The 13616-nt window shown below is 39.0% G+C and overlaps 1 protein-coding gene and 1 pseudogene across 3 annotated transcripts in view; one reads left to right on the forward strand and one right to left on the reverse strand.

Annotated features, from left to right (window-relative positions):
• The window catches only part of TRIM33 (tripartite motif containing 33), a 144729-nt gene that overhangs the window by 23798 nt on the left and 107315 nt on the right, over positions 1 to 13616 (forward strand). The gene's annotated exons all lie outside the window — the stretch shown is intronic.
• Positions 6517 to 6980, reverse strand: LOC133243585 (small nuclear ribonucleoprotein G-like; annotated as a pseudogene).

Genomic DNA, 13616 nt, shown 5'->3' on the forward strand with positions numbered 1-13616 from the left:
TGGCAATAAGGAGTTCATGATCTGAGCCACAGTCAGCTCCCGGTCTTGATTTTCCTGACTGTATAGAGTTTCTCCATCTTCGGCTACAAAGCATATAATCAATTTCAATTCAGTATTGACCATCTGGTGATGTCCATGTGTAGAGTGTCTCTTGTGTTGTTGGGAGAGCTGTAGGTGGGGCTAATGGCTCACTTCTTGGGGTGACTTCCCTCTTGTATGAGCAGGATACTAGATGGAGTACAGTTGTCTTACTGGCTTTCCTCCTCTTAGGTATGCAACCTGTGCATTACAAGCAAATGATCCAGTTGGCCCGAGAATTTTTGTCCTACTGTGTCTAGGATAGAGTTGTGTCTTATATTTTGGGGCTGTGTGGAGGAAGGGAATTTCTGATCTCTTGGTTGTGCTTCCTTGAATTTAGCATCTGCAGTCCAGAGCTGTGCAGGATGAGAAATGCTGATGGCCTGCCCCTTGACTTGGAGCCTGTGGGAAAGGTCTTTTTCGTCCTCTCTTCCTGGAGTTGGGGGAGGTGGAGAGTGGGTTGTAGCTTCAGTGCCACAGACTTGCTGTTTTTTCCACCAAGATTTAGTAACTTTCCTTAAATGTTTGTTTCTTTTTTTTAAAAAAAACTGTATGGTCTGAGGACAATTGCCAGAAATTTCAAGTGGTTATTAAAATAAAAAATCCCCCAGTTATGGTTATTTCCCCATGAAGGCATCTGCAGAGCTCCTTCCACTACATTTTCAAAAATTGTTCCTGTTCTGTTTTTTTAAGAAAATCAGTATCTTCATGATGTATCTTCTTTTCCTGTCTTTTTGCCTTAAACAAAAGGCACTTCTGTTTGAAGTGGGTTTCTTTTAGAGAATGTATTGTTGGAGCATGTTTTAATTTTATCCGTTCTGCCAACTTTTGTCTTTTAGTATGTGTATTTAGACCATTTATATTTTAAGGCAGTTATTAATATGCTAGGTATTAAATCTCTTACTGTTTGATTCCTCTGTTTTTATTTTCTTGCCTTCATGTATGTTATGTAAATATTAAAAAAATTCTATCTTTTCTTAATATTTACTTTTATTTATTATTTGGCTGCACTGGGTCTTACTTGTGACATGTAGCATCTTTAGTTGCAGCATGTGCGATCTAGTTCCCACACCAGGGATGGACCTGGGCCCCTTGCATTGGGACAGCGAGTCTTAGCTGCTGGACTATCAGCAAGTTCTAAGATTCCATCTTTACAGTGTTTTTATATAGTTATATATATAATATATATGTAAAATAAATAAATATATGTAAATATATTTAAATTGTATATAAATATAATATATAATATATATATAAATTTATATATAACCTAGAGCCAGACATCCTGGAATGTGAAGTCAAGTGGGCCTTAGAAAGCATCACTACGAACAAAGCTAGTGGAGGTGATGGAATTCCAGTTGAGCTATTTCAAATCCTGAAAGATGATGCTGTGAAAGTGCTGCACTCAATATGCCAGCAAATTTGGAAAACTCAGCAGTGGCCACAGGACTGGAAAAGGTCAGTTTTCATTCCAATCCCAAAGAAAGGCAATGCCAAAGAATGCTCAAACTACCACACAATTGCACTCATCTCACACGCTAGTAAAGTAATGCTCAAAATTCTCCAAGCCAGGCTTCAGCAATACGTGAACGGTGAACTTCCAGATGTTCAAGCTGGTTTTAGAAAAGGCAGAGGAACCAGAGATCAAATTGCCAACATCCGCTGGATCATGGAAAAAGCAAGAGAGTTCCATAAAAACATCTATTTCTGGTTTATTACTATGCCAAAGCCTTTGACTGTGTGGATCACAATAAACTGTGGGAAATTCTGAAAGAGATGGGAATACCAGACCACCTGACCTGCCTCTTGACAAATTTGCATGCAGGTCAGGAAGCAACAGTTAGAACTGGACATGAAACAACAGACTGGTTCCATGTAGGAAAAGGAGTACGTCAAGGCTGTATATTTCACCCTGCTTATTTAACTTATATGCAGAGTACATCATGAGAAACACTGGGCTGGAGGAAGCACAAGCTGGAATCAAGATTGCCAGGAGAAATATCAATAACCTCAGATATGCAGATGACACCAGCTTTATGGCAGAAAATGAAGAGGAGCTAAAGAGCCTCTTGATGAAGGTGAAAGAGGAGAGTGAAAAAGTTGGCTTAAAACTCAACATTCAGAAAATGAAGATCATGGCAACTGGTCCCATCACTTCATGGGAAATAGATGGGGAAACAGTGGAAACAGTGTTAGACTTTATTCTTTTGGGCTCCAAAATCACTGCAGATGGTGACTGCAGCCATGAAATTAAAAGACGCTTACTCCTTGGAAGGAAAGTTATGACCAACCTAGATAGCATATTCAAATGTGGAGACATTACTTTGCCAACAAAGGTTCGTCTAGTCAAGGCTATGGTTTTTCCAGTGGTCACGTATGGATGTGAGAGTTGGACTGTGAAGAAGGCTGAGCACCGAAGAATTGATGCTTTTGAACTGTGGTGTTGGAGAAGACTCTTGAGAGTCCCTTGGACTGCAAGGAGATCCAACCAGTCCATTCTGAAGATCAGCCCTGGAATTTCTTTGGAAGGAATGATGCTAAAGCTGAAACTCCAGTACTTTGGCCACCTCATGCGAAGAGTTGACTCATTGGAAAAGACTCTGATGCTGGGAGGGATTGGGGGCAGGAGGAGAAGGGGACGACAGAGAATGAGATGGCTGGATGGCATCACTGACTCAATGGACGTGAGTTTGAGTGAACCCCGGGAGTTGGTGATGGACAGGGAGGCCTGGCGTGCTGTGATTCATGGGGTCGCAAAGAGTCAGACATGACTGAGCGACTGAACTGAATAGTTTCTTAGTGATTGTTTTAGATCTTGTATTATTCATTTTTAACTTATAGTCTATACTGATTTTTTATTTGGAGTTAAGTATAGAAACTTCTATTCAGATCCTTTTACCCTTTCCTGTTGTAAACTAGGATTATCTTTAAGTATTTCCTCTATATATAGCACCTTATGAGATATTGTTATAATTTTTACATCAGCCATCACGTAAGATTTAAGGTGCCCATGAAGAAACGAATTGTTTACCCTCATTCTTAGCCATTAGTGTTCTTTTCTGAAGATTGAAGTTCATTCTATTAACACATCTTCTCTGTTTAGCAAACTTCCTTTAATCATTCATTTAAGGGTAGATTTGCCAGTGACAAATTTTTGTTTGCTTTGTGAGAATATCTTTTTGATTGGCTTTCATGCCTGAAGGATATTTCTTTTTGAGTACAGGGCTTGTTGATTTTTTTCTTTTTCTTCTTTGAATAACTTTGTTCCACTTCCTTATGTCCCTCATTGAGAAATCCACTGTTGTTGGAATTGATGTTCCTTGTAACACAGTTACATGGGCTCCTTTCAAGGTTTTTCTGTGTCTGTAAGCTTTCAGAACTCAATGATGGGTCTTGGTGTGGATTTCTTTGGATTTATTCTGTAAGTCCTTTAGATTTATCCCTCTAATTCCATTCTTAAGGGTTTTGAATCTGTATGTTTATATCTTGGCAAGTTTGGGAGATTTTTTAGTCATTATTTGTTGAAATGCTTTTTGAGTTCCACTGTTCCTCCTAGGATGGCAGTGGTATGAATGTTAGCCATTTTCTTATTGTCCCACAGATTCTAGTGACTATTAAATATTTTTTCATCTATTTTGGGTATATTATATTGATTTGGTCTGAAGTTCAGTGATTCTTTTCTCTGTCATTTTCACTTTATTATTGAGGTAATTTATCAAGTTTTTTAGTTATTTTAGTTTGGCTGTTGTATAGGCTTCCAGAGAGCTGTGTGGTAAAGAATCCACCTGCCAGTGCAGGAGATGCAAGAAATTCGGGTTCAATCTATGGGGTCAGAAAGATCCCCTGGAGTAGGAAATGGCAACCCACTCCATGTTCTTGCCTGGGAAATTCCCTGGACAGAGGAACCTGGTGGGCCACAGTCTATGAGGTCACAAAGAGTCAGACACGACTGTGTACCCATGTATGTATGTTAATTTCTTTAAATTTTTTGTCACATCCTTCTAAGATCTGATTGTCTTGAACATATGTCAGTTGTTTTTTCTCATTTAATTAGAATGATCCTGGTTGTTAGTTTGACTGAGTTTTGAGTGTTTTGTGATATTGTGGGTATTATATTCTGATACTCAGGGTTGTATTTAATCCTTTTTAGCAAGCAGTTTTCCTGTGGAACGACGTGACAGCTAAATGGGTTTTGGCTTGTCCTTGGGCCCTAATGTCACCATTTCAGCAGAAGCTGACTCTTAACTGCCTTGTAAATGCTGCTGCTGCTGCTAAGTCGCTTCAGTTGTGTCCGACTCTGTGCGACCCCATAGACGGCAGCCCACCAGGCTTCTCCGTCCCTGGGATTCTCCAGGCAAGAATATTGGAGTGGGTTGCCGTTTCCTTCTTCAATGCATGAAAGTGAAAAGTGAAAGTGAAGTAGCCCAGTTGTGTCTGACTCTTCGAGACCCCATGGACTATAGTCGACCAGGCTCCTTCGTCCATGGGATGTTCCAGTCAAGAGTACTGGAGTGGGTTGCCACCTCCTCCATGTTGCAAATGAATGAGCTGAAATTTCAGTTCCCACTTGCTCTTTCCATACAAAAGTGGGATATACTAACTCATAAATTTGTTGCCGACTCATTGGAAAAGATCCTGGTGCTGGGAAAGATTGAGGGCAGGAGGAGAAGGGGTCAACAGAGGGTTAGATGGTTGGATGACATCACCAACTCAATGGACATAAGTTTGAGCAACCTCTGGGAGATAGTGAAGGACAGGGAATCCTGCCATGCTGCAGTCCATATGGTCACAGAGTCAGACACGACTTAGCGACTGGACAACAACAGCATGTACTGGTGGCTCAGTGGTAAAGAATGTGCCTACAATGCAGGAGACAGGCGTTGGGTTCAGATGATCCCTTGGAGAAAGAAATGGCAACCCATTTCAGTATTCTTGCCTGGGAAAAGCAAGAGTCAGGCTGGACTTAGCAACTAAACAACAATGCTCAGTTCCACTGAGTGTCACTGACACAAGGGGAGAGAAAGCGTAGGGCTGACTCCCTCCACTTTTTTGTTGTAGGGTAAGGGTGGAATCTCAGCTTCCCCTGAACTTCAGCATACCAGAGACTGGAAGTAGAGTGATGACTTGCCTCACTTTCCCCCATGTTATTCTGTCTTGTTATTATCTAGTGGGGGTAGAAGTTCAGCTCCCTGTTACTACCCTCTGACATGGAGGGCAAGATTTACTTTTAGTGGTTTAAATAAGAAAGAATATTGGCTTCAATTAAAATGTCCTTTATTTAAGATCACAACAGTGGAGATACTGAGGATTTTTTCCTTTTTTTTCAGCTTTGTTGAGATATCCTCGTGAATTCGCTCAGTTGTGTCTGACTTTTTGCAATTCCATGGACTGTAGCCTGCCAGGCTTCTCTGTCATGGAATTCTCCAAGCCAGAATACTAAGGCGGGTAGCCATCCCCAGGTCTCCTGCATTGCAGGTGAATTCTTTACCATCTGAGCCACCAGGGAAGCCCTGGTGAAGTATAGTTGACAAAATTGTAAGGTATTTGAAATGTACATCATAATGATTTGGCACATAGTGTGAAAGGATTCCTCCATGTCTATTCAGTTAACCCATCTATCACTTTGTGTTTTTGTATGTATGGGTGAGAATATTTAAGTTCTAATCCCTAAGGAAATTTCAACTGTATAATACAATGTTATCAACTATGGTCACCATGTTGTACATCAGATTTTTCAGTCCTTATTCATCTTAAGAGCAGAGAATTTTTATCCTTTTATTAGCTTCTCTCTATTCTTCTATTCTTCCTGTTCCCCCAAACCCCTTGGCATCCACATCTACTGTTTCTTTGAGTTTTTGACTTTTAAGGTTTTTTTTTCCCCCCAGCTTCCACATGTGACACCATGCAGTATTTGTCTTTGTCTGGCTTATTTCCTTTAGGTCCATCTGTGTTGTCACAAATGGCAGGGTTTCCTTCTTCCTCGTGGGTGAATACTGTCCCATTTTTGGTCTGTGTGACCGCTTGTATGCATGTGTGCATTACGCATACACACTGCATCTTCTTTAAGCACGTATCTGTTGATGGACACTTAGGTTGTTTCCCTGTCTGGTTATTGTGAATAATCCTGACATGAACACAGGAGTGCAGGTATCTCTTTGACATCTTGTTTGCTTTTCTTTTTTTGGATATATACCCAGAAGTGGAATTGCTGGGTCATATGGCAGTTCTCATTTTTTTAGAAACCTTTGTACTGTTTTTCATAATGGCTATACCAGTTTACATCCTCACCATCAGGACACAACTGTTTGCTTTTTCCACATCCTCACTACTTGTTATCTTTTTTTTGTTTTTTTCCGACCAGGGACAGGTCATGATAGAAAAAAATCAGAATAAGAGCAAATATTCTATTTTGAGAACAGCTGAGAAAGCATTTTTGACTATTACAATTATTTAACAAAAAAGTTCAGTAAGAAAATGTACACAACCCAATTTTTCTCGTAAAATGTGGAAAGGGGATGCATGGAAGCAGTTGATTTCTTCTGTGAGCACAGCCGTTGTTCATACTCGTTCCAAGGCTTCTAACATGATGAAGCTGTTTCCTTGTATTACCACCATTCCAGTATTGTTCTGTTGCCACTAGTTGCCATCTCCACACATTCATCTACCACAAGATTTGTAAAGGGATCAAATCCCCACAATATTCCTTGGACATATCTGCCACCATTTAATTTCAATAACTTCTTGTCCATAAATATCTTCAACTCAGGAGAGTGAGCTTTGCTCATGATGTCTCCTCAGCTGATATGTGTCTTTTTGATGAAAGCCTTTCTTACAGATTTCAGACAATATCTCATTGTGGTTTTGGTTTCTGTTTCCTGATGGATAGTGATGTTGAGCACCTTTGCATGTACCTGTTGGCCAGTTGTATTTCTTCTTTGCAAAAATGTCTGTTCCATTTCTTTGTCCATTTTTAAATTGGATTATTTATATTTTATTAAGTTACATGAGTTCTTTGTGTATTTTGGTTGTTAACTTCTTACCAGATAACGACTTGCAAATATTTTCTTCCATTCTGTAGATTGCCTTTTCATTTTGTTGATATTTTCCTTTACTGTGCAAAAGCTTTTTAGTTTGATGTTTCCCATTTGTTTATTTTTGTTACTTTTGCTCATGGCATCAAACTAAAAAAAACTGTTGTCAAGACTGATGTCCAAGCGCGTATCCCCTTTGTATCCTTCTAGGAGTTTTATAGTTTCTGGTCTTTGATTTTTGTGTATGGTGTAAGACAGGGGTTCGGTTTCATTCTTTCATTCCACATTGCATGTGGCAATCCAGTTTTCCCAACATTATTTGTTGAAGTGGATATAGTGAGGATTTCTTTAAGTCCTGACATTTGACACTTCATAAGTGTGAAATTATAGAATCATGGTTCATTGAATCCTTGCTTCAATTCCTGTTCTATGGAAGGCAGTATTAGGATGATTTCTGCTCTCAGGATATCATGTGGTGGTTTGAAAGACCTAAATAAGCACTTAACTTTAACAATTGAAGGGATGATCAGTATAATTTATTATTTAGTTATCTGTATATTTGTATTTTTTTTTTTTTTGGTCATGCCGTGCACCTTGTGGGATTTTAGTTCCTTGATGAGGCATTGAACTTGTGGCTCTCGGCAGGAGAGCCCAGAGTCCTAACCCTGGATACACAGGGAATTTCCAATATGATTTATTTTTTGCAGATTAGAAAATTTACGGGCCAGAGGGTCTTGGTCAAGGTTATTTAGCTCTGTTTTCCCACTATTTAATGTTTTATAGTTATTCATGTTTTATAGTTATTTTGAAAAAGTAAAACATGGAGATGGTTAAAATTTTGAACAAGATAAATGATTATATAATAACTCATTGAAACCCAGAAATCACTAACATGTAAAAAGCTAGTTATATAATTTTTACCAGAAAATGTAAAACAACTAAGAAGCTATTAAGAGTAAAGTCTTACCTGGTAGGACATTACCTCAGAGTAAAACATATTATCATTATGCAGTCTCACTCAAGTACAGTTTTAACACAACTGCCTCTTTAATATTTCTTCTTGAATGACCCAGATGCATCTCAAACTTACCATGTCTAAAATTGAACTTGTCTCAAAAATTTCAAAATGTCCTCTTTGTAAGCTCTTATTCTTCTTATTCCTAAGCAAGAAACTTGGGAATGATCCTTGTCTCTCTATTCCCCAATATAATTTTCTTAGAATATTTCGTCTGTGATGCCTTTGGCGTCTTATGTCTTTGGTAATATTGGCCTCTTAAAATGAGTTGTTAATTGTTCTCTTTTCCTTTTTAATTTTTTAAAAGACGTTATTTTTTATGTTTTGATTGCGTTGGGTCTTCCTTGCTGCACATGGGGTTTCTCCAGTTGTGGCGAGCAGCATCTGTTCTCCGTTGTGGTGCATGGGCTTCTTACCGCAGTGGCTTCTCTTGGTGCAGAGCATGGGCTTTAGGTGCTCGGGCTTCAGTGGTTACTGCCCCTGGGGTCAGGAGTTGTGGCCCCTGGGCCCAGTTGCTCCGAGGCATGTGGAATTCTCCCGATAAACTCTGATCCAGTCACTGTACCATCGGGCAGGTTCTTCCTCCTCTGTTTTTTAAAGTTTGTGTGAGGTTTGTATTATTTTTTTCCTTGAGAGAATTTATCATTGAAAAAACCCAGCAGGCCTGGACTTTCTTTTGTAGAAGAATTTAATTACAAATTTAGTTGCTTTACTTCATATTAGTGTGTTCAGTTTCTCTTGTTTCCTTGAGCCAGTATTTGGTAGTTTGTATTTTCTAGGAACTTTCTAGGAGTTTGTATTTTCTAGGAATTTGACTTATTTGTTTGTTTGCTTATGACTGCACCACTTGGCTTGTGGGAAGTTAGTTTCCCAACCAGGGATCAAATCTGTGCCCCCTGCAGTGGGAGCATGAAGTCTTAACTACTGGACGGCTGAGGAAGTTCCTTTGACTCATTTAAATTGTCTGTCTTGTTGGTATAAAACTTTTATAAGTCCCTTTGCTGTTCACCTGAAATTATCACAACATTGTTAATCAGCTATACCCCCAATACAAAATAAAAAGGTTAAAAAAAAAAAAGATGAACATTTTAAATTAAGATCTTTGTTATCAGGAAAAAAGCCTTTCATAATATTCCCTTAATTCTTTCGGTTTCTGTAGGGTTTGTTGTTAAGTCTTCTGTTTCTTATATTACTGATTTTCATATTCTTTGTTTTCTTTTTTAACCTCTAAATCAATCTCAGTGTATGTTTCCGCATACCCCTAGCCCCATCTCTTCCCTTCCACCTGCACCTTATCTCCCATCCTGCTAATTATCAATTCTGTTGATCTTTTCAAAGAATCATCTTTGAGTTTTATTCCCCTTCCCTCCATTGATACCTACTCTGATCTTTATATTATTCTATTTAATTTGGGTTTGATTTGCAGAATCTGAATTACATGATCAGATTATTGGTTAAAAATTTTTTTGTTGTTGTTTTCTAGTATATTTTTAAAGCTACAAATTTCTAAGCCTGTGCTGTCAGATGTGTTAGGTAACTCCCATATGTGGCTGTTAATGCTAAAGTTAAATAGTAGATTGAGTTCCTCAGTCATCCTAGTCACATTTCAAGTGTTCACTGATCTCATGTGCCTAATGGCTACCCCATTTGACTTTGCAGATATAGAACATTTTATGGCAGAATTTCTTTTGGACTCTTAGGTATTGCTTTAACTGTATCTGGTGAATTTGTATATATTAACTTTAACTTATATTCAGTTCAAGGTATTTTCTGTTTGTCCTCAAGGTTTCTTCTTTTACCCATTGGTTAATTAGAATTTGGTTTTTAAACTTTCCAAAATTTCAGATTTTGGGCTTTTCAGATTTCTTTCTGTTATTACCTTCTAATTTAATTGTGGTAGGAGAACATACCATGAGTGGTCTAAACCCTTTCAAATTATTGAGATTTGTTTTATTAACTAGCACTGCTGCTGCTGTTTACTCACTAAGTCGTGTCCGACTCTGCGACCCCAGGGACTGTAGCCCGCCAGACCTCCTCTGTCCATGGGATTTCCCAGGCAAGTGGGTTGCCATCTCCTTCTTCAGGAGATCTTCCTGACCCAGGGATTGAACCAACATCTCCTGCTTGGTAGGCAGATCCTTTACCACTGAGCCACCTGGGAAGCCCATTAATTAGCAAAGGGATTGGCAAACTACTTCTTTAAAGGGCCAGGTAATACTATTGGAAAAGACTCTGATGCTGGGAGGGATTGGGGGCAGGAGGAAAAGGGGATGACAGAGGATGAGATGGCTGGATGGCGTCACTGACTCTATGGTGAACTCCGGGAGTTGGTGATGGACAGGGAGGCCTGGCTTGCTGCAATTCATGGGGTCACAAAGTGTCAGACACGACTGAGCAACTGAACTGAACTGAATACTATTTTAGGCTCTGTACATGGCAGAAGGTCTCTGAAATGGCTTATTTCCTCTTCCTCACAGACACTGTAAATTATGTATTTTATCCTTGTCCCTGGTTCTGGACAGAACTTGTAAGACTGAGAGATAGGGATGATAAGTGCATCTTTTCATTATTAATAAGAGATCCCTTTTAATCACACCTGGGTTCGATCCCTGGGTTGGGAAGAGCCACTGGAGAAGGGTGTGGCAACCCATTCCAGTATTCTTGCCTGGAGAATTCCATGGACAGAGAAGCCTGGCAGGCTACAGTCCATGGGGTTGCAAAGAGTCGAACACAGCTGAGCAACTGAAATGAACTGATCTTTGTATGGAACGTTCTGTATAGATCAGTTACATCAAGTTGGTTACTATGTTGTTTAAGGCGCTTACATTTTATAAAGACTGTTTTTATCAACTTTTGCAAAATGAGTATTGAAATCTCCATCTGCAGTTGTTTAATTATCCTTTTCTTCATTCTGTTAGTTTTGCTTCACGTATTTTTTTAGGTACATATGCATTTATAGTAAAGTAAAAGTAAAAAGTCGCTCAGTCGTGTCCAACTCTTTGCAACCCCGTGGACTATAGCCTATCAGGCTCCTCCGTCCATGGGATTCTCCAGGCAAGGATACTGGAGTGGGTTGCCATTTCCTTCTCCAGGGGAGAAGTTACTGCTGCTGCTAAGTCACTTCAGTCGTGTCCGACTCTGTGCCAACCCATAGACGGCAGCCCACCAGGCTCCCCGTCCCTAGGATTCTCCAGGCAAGAACACTGGTGTGGGTTGCCATTTCCTTCTCCAATGCATGAAAGTGAAAAGTGAAAGTGAAGTTGCTCAGTCGTGTCTGACTCTTATCGACCCCCAGCCTACTAGGCTCCTCCATCCATGGGATTTTCCAGGCAAGAGTACTGGAGTGGGGTGCCATTGCCTTCTCCTATGCATTTATAATTGTTAGCTATTTTTGATGTATTGGTTCTTTAGCATATAAAATGTTTACCTTTATGTCTAGTAAGTAATCTGTTTCATCTAAGAGTCTTTTCCCTCCACCTTTCATGATTATTTTCATGGTATATCTTTTTCCTTTTTTTTTTTTCACTTTCAGTCTGTTGTGCCTTTAGAAATGTTTCATTTAGACCCCATATAGTTGGATTTTGTCTTGTATCCAGGTTGACAATCTCTGCCTTTTCACTGGAGTACTTTTCCATTTTTTCCCCATCACTTCATGGCAAATTGATAGGGAAAAGTGGAAACAGTGACAGATTTTATTTTCTTGAGCTCCAAAATGACTGCAGATGGTGACTGCAGCCATGAAATTAAAAGATGTTTGCTCCTTGGAAGGAAAGCTATGACAAATCTAGACAGCATATTGAAAAGCAGAGATCAATTTTCTGACAAAGGTCCATATAGTCAAAGCTATGGTTTTTCCAGCAGTCATATATGGATGTGAGAGTTGGACCATAAAGAATGCTGAGCGCCGAAGCTTTCAAACTGTGGTGTAAGAGAATACTCTTGAAAGTCCTTTGGACAGGAAGGAGATCAAAGCAGTCAATCCTAAAGGAAATCAGTCCTGAATATTTATTGGAAGGATTGATGCTGAAGCTGAAACTCTTAATACTTTGGCCACCTGATGCAAAGAGTCGACTCATTTGAAAAGACCCTGATGTTGGGAAAGATAGAATGTGGGAGGAGAAGGGGACAACAGAGGATGAGATGGTTGGATAGCATCACTGACTCAATGGACATGAGTTTGAGCAAGCTCTGGGAGATGGTGAAGGACAGGGAAGCCTGGCGTGCTGCAGTCCACGGTGTCTCAAAGAGTTGGACACGACTTAGGGACTGAACAACAGCAGCAATCATGTGGTTGGATTTAGGATGTTTGTTTTCTCTTTGTCATGTCAGGTTTTGGTTCCTTTCTTTTACTAAGCCTTTTGTGTCCAGTATTTTTAATGTTCTTTAAAATTTTCTCTCTTTTTGTTTTTACTTTGTTTTTGTCTTAGTTTTTCCTCTAGCAATTATATGTCTAATTTAATACAAGCCATGTCAAGGTAATATTGTATTGATTTTGTTAAAATCTAGCAACTTTGCTATAGATCCATTTTTCTCCTTTGTAACTGGGGCTTCCCTGATGGCTCAGATGGTAAAGAATACGCCTGCAATGTGGGAGACCTGGGTTGGGAAAATCCCCTGGAGAAGGGAATACCTACTCCAATATTCTGGCCTGGACAATTCCATGGACAGAGGAGCCTGGCATTCTACAGTCCATGGAGTTGCAAAGAGTTGGACACAACTGAATGACTTTTCCCTCTCTTCTCACTTCTTCTCCTTTGTAACTATTGTATTATTCTGTTTATATGTTTAAAAAACTTTATTCTGATTATCACTTTAAACGATCTTATGTTTTGTTTTTGTTTTTTTTTTTTTTAAAGAAATCAAGAGGAAAACAGTCTTTTTTATGTCTTCCAAAAAACAGTCTTTTTTATGTCTTCCATATGTTTACCCTTTCTAATGCTTCTCTTTGTCCATTCAGTGGATCCAGGGTATTGTCTCATTGCAGTTTTTTTCAGCCTGAATGAACTTCATTTAGTATTTCTTTTGTGGTACAAATATGCTCATGACATTCTATTAATTTTTGTTTATCTGGGGATTGCCTTACTTTGCTTTCAGATTGAAGAATATTTTTGTTTTATAAAGAATTCTTGGTTTTACAGTCTTTCAATTACTTTAAATATGTCACTTGATTGCTTTCTGACCTCCATGGTCTCTGATGAAAAGTCAGATGTTAATGTTGTTCCCCTGTGGATGATGAATTGTTTTTCTGTTGCTGTTTTCAGGATTTTCTTTGAAAAATCTTTGTCTTGCAGTAGTTTGAGTATGATAAATCAAGGTTTGATTCTCTTTGTTTTATTATAGTTGAATTTTTCCAGCTTTTTGACTTTTCAGATTATTTATTTCATTGAGTTTGGGACATTTTTGGCTATTATTTTCTCAAAATATTTTTCCTGCTCCTTGCTCTCATCTTCTGAGACTTCCACTGCATTCGTTTTGAGATCTTGATGTCTCTC

Source organism: Bos javanicus, chromosome 3 (genome assembly GCF_032452875.1).
Source record: "Bos javanicus breed banteng chromosome 3, ARS-OSU_banteng_1.0, whole genome shotgun sequence".
Classification (NCBI taxonomy): domain Eukaryota; kingdom Metazoa; phylum Chordata; class Mammalia; order Artiodactyla; family Bovidae; genus Bos; species Bos javanicus.